Source organism: Staurois parvus, unplaced genomic scaffold (genome assembly GCF_062004578.1).
Source record: "Staurois parvus isolate SC_StPar_1 unplaced genomic scaffold, SC_StPar_1.0 ptg000303l, whole genome shotgun sequence".
Classification (NCBI taxonomy): domain Eukaryota; kingdom Metazoa; phylum Chordata; class Amphibia; order Anura; family Ranidae; genus Staurois; species Staurois parvus.
In genome coordinates, this window is record NW_028318099.1 from 8,922,650 (window position 1) to 8,927,909 (window position 5,260).

The 5,260-nt window shown below is 46.0% G+C and overlaps 1 pseudogene; it reads left to right on the forward strand.

The window, feature by feature from the left end:
• Window positions 1-389: 389 nt before the first annotated feature.
• Window positions 390-2,191, forward strand: LOC149457754 (uncharacterized; annotated as a pseudogene).
• Window positions 2,192-5,260: the final 3,069 nt, after the last annotated feature.

The window sequence follows — 5,260 nt, forward strand, 5'->3', positions numbered from 1 at the left end:
TGTGCAGAGCCTTGTGCAGGTTTGTTCTTCGGAAAATGTTTTGTTTGTATGTTGACCTTATGTACACTGATATTTGTAGTATGGTGTTGGTGAATGGCTGGAAAACTGACCCCTTCCCGGTCCCCTCCAGGGTCAGACAAGGCTGCCCTCTCTCACCTCTGCTTTTTGTTTGCTGTGTAGAGCTCTTTGACAAATGCATCAGATGGAATCCTGAGATCAGAGGGATCACCGTACCAGAACCAGACAGAAAGGAAGTGAAGTGCTCGCTCTACATGGATGACGTGATGGTGTTCTGTGCTGATCAGCACTCCATCGACCTGCTTGTCCAGACCTGCAAGAACTTCGTCCAAGGTTCAGGGACAAAAGTCAACTGCGGGAAGTCAGATGTCATGCTCTTTGGAAAGTGGTTCCTGCCTTCTGCATCCATCCCTTTCAGCATCAAGACAGACATCATCAAAATTTTAGGAGTCTGGCTTGGTGCTGCGTGCAGAGACCTGAAGTCTTGGGACGAGAGACTGTTGAAGATGAAGAAAAAGTTTGGACTTTGGAGCCTCAGAGAACTTACAATCGAAGGGAAGACAATGGTGCTCTGCAGCGAGATTCTCCCTGTGTTGCAGTACCTCGCCCAGGCCTGGCCCCCACAGGTCAACACCTGCAACGCCATCACCAGGGCGGTGTTTTACTTCATCTGGGGCTCCAAGATGGACAGAGTGAAGTGGGCAGTCATGTTCAAGGAGCCCCTCAAGGGCGGTAAGGGCGTGCCTGACATCACCACTCAACTGAGGGTATTCTTTGCCTGCAACATCCTCAGGACTCTGCTGAACCAGACTATAGACTCTGGCAGAAACTCCATGTCACGTTTTTTCCTTTTGCCCCTCTGGAGGTCCCTCGGATGGGACAAATGGAACAGTTCCATCCCCTACAACTGGGATACTCCTTGATATTACTTGGACACTTAACTTTATCAAGAAGCAGTGGCTACATGGAATCAAGCCCAACTTGTGGAAGCCAAAAACAATCTACAAGCTAATTAGAGCAAAGGACATTTTAGAGTTGGTTCCAGGCCTGCCTTCAGCCACTTGCAAGGCGGTCTGGAGGAATGTTTCTTCAAAGAGACTCACCAACAGGCACAAGGACCTGGCATGGATGGTGATCCAAGGGGGGTTGCCACTCAGGGCATTTATACATGCCAGAAACCTGAGCAGATACAGGCACTGCCCTTTTTGCATCATCCAGGAAGAAACGGCTCAGCACATTTTCTGGGAGTGCTCTTTTGCTCAGGACCTGCTGAGAGCCTTGGAACTAGAACTCAAAGACTTTGTGCCACAGGCAGCCTGTCAGGGCAGGAGCGGTGGAATGGACGGGCAGGCCTAATGGTAGGGTCACGCACCGACTGACGACAGCCACCACCCACAGACCGGAGTCCCTCAGGGCGCGGAGTCTAAGCCCAAGGCTGCCTTTCACCAGGGCCCCTGATGGTGGGGATGGACTTGACGCAGCCAGGGACCAGGTCGCGGCCCCCGAGTAACCCCAGCTGCGGTAATGGCCAACGCCAGTGGCGTATAGCTGGTGGGAACCAAATGGGAAATGATAGCGTAGTCGGACAGGCCAGGTCGATAACAGCGGGACTACAGTACAAGACGGTAGGCAAGAATACACAGGTCACGAGCCGGGTTCAGCAACGGGAGGTCAGATAAAGGGATAAGGCAGAGAATAGTCTTAGTCAAAGCCGAGTCGGTTTCCAGGAGAACAACGAGAGTAGAACCAGAGCTTGCTGCAACACAATCATACAGGACACAAATACAAAGAGCAAGTGCAGACAACAGGCTTAAATGTGATCAACCACACACCTCTGGAGGAGGGACCGCAGAGGCATGAAAGCATAAAGGGCTAAAAAAAACCTAAGATGCCAGCACATGGAGCAGCACCAACTCTGAGGAAAGGTAGGACCTTGACACAACCATCACACAGTGATTCAGTGTGTTGAAGGGACTTTTCTGTGGGACTTTTACCCTGGAGGACATTGACGGCACCTGGAAGGTGCTGTGTTGTTTCAAGGATGCTTTATGGTGCACTAGGAAGCGCCTTATCCACCAGCGGGAGAGGATGTCCATTGAGGACTGTCGCAGACTGGTCCACAGTTTGCTGAGACTATAACTTGATGGATTTTAAGGAGGAAGAGGACGCCTGAAGATCTCCCCTTCCCCCTACTTTCCCTTGCGTGTCTTTGTCCTTTCAATAAAGCTTCGGGCCTGTGAATTCTGTTTCCCCTCCCTCTGCCCTCCTTCCTACCCCTCCATCACACCCAATGGTTATTTGACTTGTTTTTGTACAGTCGATAATGTTTTGTATGCTATGGTTTATGTTGCGGCGCCATGTGGGATGTGTGGAACAGGGGTTTAACTAAGGTGCTGCACATCTGGCATCGCGCCACCGGTGGAACCTTAGGGGACCACAAACAGTCTCGGTGTAAGCGGTGTCATGCATGGCGAACGTTTTGCTCCGCACACCATGTTAGGCATCATACCACTGAGTGAATGTATTTATTGTATGCTTGGAACTGTATTGTTATGTGGTGTATTTATGTATTTATGTGTCGCAGTACAGGGTGGAACATATCCTGACTAAAGTATCTTGTTTTTTTATACTTTTTATATAACGAAGTATATTTTTTTCAACAAAAAAAAAAAATGCTCTGGAAAATGTTATTAGTGCCAGAAACCAGCATTCAATGGAGAATGAACTCATCAACTGTCTTGTACAATGTTGATGGGTTCTTTACAGACATCTTGAGAGAGAGAGGCAAAGCCATGACAAACTCAGCTGAAAAAAATAGTTATGACAGCAATACTATATAATACAGATTTTTTTTTAATGCACACACTCTGAAATTTCAAGTTAAAAATAGTGCGTGGATGCAAAATTGTTTCTTGTGGCTTTTTGCAGAAGGTCTCCAATCTGTTTTGCAAGCATAGTGCAGGACCTGGGATTTTCTATGACCTTTTCATTTCAGCTTCTCTGGCTTTATAGCCCAGAGGGCTTAAGCTTTTCACACTTTCCTCTTAAGCTGGCCATACTCACAAAGTTTTCTTTTGCTCAGCCCATGGGTTGAACAAAAGGAATCCAACAGATTCCTCTATCCACACTGAATGACATGGATGGATGAATGTTTCCTTTTGGCTGTTGCAGTCTGCCAGCTGGTGACCACGGTTATCAGAATACCTGAACAATGACTACCCTGACTGGCTGCAGTCAATGTTTGACCAACAACTTTACACCCGGCTGCTTCAATCATTACTTCGAGGTATACTGAGCTGGGAGGAGCCAGCACAGACACCCACAGATTGAATTTTGGCCAATTCAACTAGAGAGTCCATAAATGGCAGAGCAAATTCTTGCACAGAACAATGTAGCCCCCCCAATCCTATCCTATCCTATTCTGTCCTGTCCTGTCCTGTGTTCGTCTTTCTAATTTGTTGACAGCTGCATTTTTGAGATAGGTAGCAGGTGGCTCATAGTTGTGCAGGAGGGAGGCTTGGGTGGGGATAGAACTGCCCTATCACCTGTCTGATTCCTGGTAAAAACAAAAAAACATTCCAGCAGAGAACTTTCTGTAAGGAAATTATTCAATTTCTTCCCTTAGGTGGTAGCACATCCTCATCACCTCCTTCTAATGAAGAGAAAAGGAAAGATGACAATAATTAACAAAAAATAATGATAATGCAAAAGGTAATGGAGATTACTAAGCATGTGTGCACAATTTTAAACTCTTTTTCCCCAAGGAACCCTTAAATTAATTACCAAGTCTTCTAAAACCAATTAATCAGCAGTCAGTAGTACAAATGTACCTTACGTTGATGGTCAGTGGTCAGAATGCTGTCCTCACAGTCAGCTTAAAAGATCCTATCAACTGGGAGGTGAATCATTCACAGCTCATGGAACCTCTGGAGGACCCCTGGTTGATAATGGCTGCTTTAGAGTGTTTGCATTAAAAAAATATTTCGTTTATAAGCAAAGATGGGAAATGTATCTAACACCTTCTCTAACTTTTTTCTTATATAATGCATCCTTTTTTGTGCAAGGGGGAATATTGCACTCATGTGCCAACCCCACTATGTTTGTGTACGTTCTCTTAAAAATAATAAAAATTATTGAAATAAAAAAAAAGAAAATCTAATTGTATGTCTGTGAGTGGGTAAAAGAAAAGAATATCTGCTGGAAAGTGAGTTTGTTGCCCCTTATAACTAACTAACTAACTAACCACTTGCTTACCGGGCACTTTCAGCCCCTTCCTGCCCAGGCCAATTTTCAGCTTTCAGTGCTGTTGCACATTGAATGACTATTGAGCGATCATGCAACACTAAACACATGAAATTTTGATCTTCTTTTTTAGACACACAGAGCTTTATTTTGGTGGTATCTAATCACCACTGGGTTTTTTATTTTTTGCTAAACAAATGAAAAAAGTCCAATAATTTTGAAAAAAGGGTTTTTTTTTAGTTTCTGCTATAAAATTTTGCAAACAGGTAATTTTTCCCCTTCACTGATGTGCGCTGATGAGGCTGCACTAATGGACACTGATATGCAGCACTTATGGGTACTGATAGGCTGCACTGATGGGTACTTATGAGGTGGCACTGATGAGTCGGCACTGATAGGCTGCACTGATTTGCGGCACTGATGGGCACTGATAGGTGGCACTGATACGTGGCATGGAAGGTCATTGGTAGGCTGCACTGACTGGTGGAACTGATGGGCACTGACTGGTGGCACTCATAGGCACTGACTAGAGGCACTGATGGACACTGATGGGAGGCACTATCACTGACTGGCGGCACTGATGGCCTCTGGCAGCACTGATGGACACTGTTGGGATTGCACTGATGGACACTGTTAGGGCTGGGGGCTGCAGTGGACTGCCTCTGTATTTTTAAATACACTTGCCAATTACTGGCTCTCCTCTTTGTTGTGACAGCTTGAGGAAAGTGCAGCCCATAACTGGCAACTGTACATTGTGATCAGCTGTGTCATTGGACACAGTGGGTAAAAGGGCACTCTGATTGGCCCCTTACCATGTCATGTGATCAGCTGTGTCCAACTGACACAGCAATCACACAGCTCACAGAATGCGCTCCACAGGGGATGTGGTTCTGGAGGACATCATATAACGTCCTCCCAGAACTAGATGAATGCACTGTAGCAGTCATTCAGATATAGCCTGGTTGTCAACTGGTTAAACACTTCTGCACTAGTTAATTAT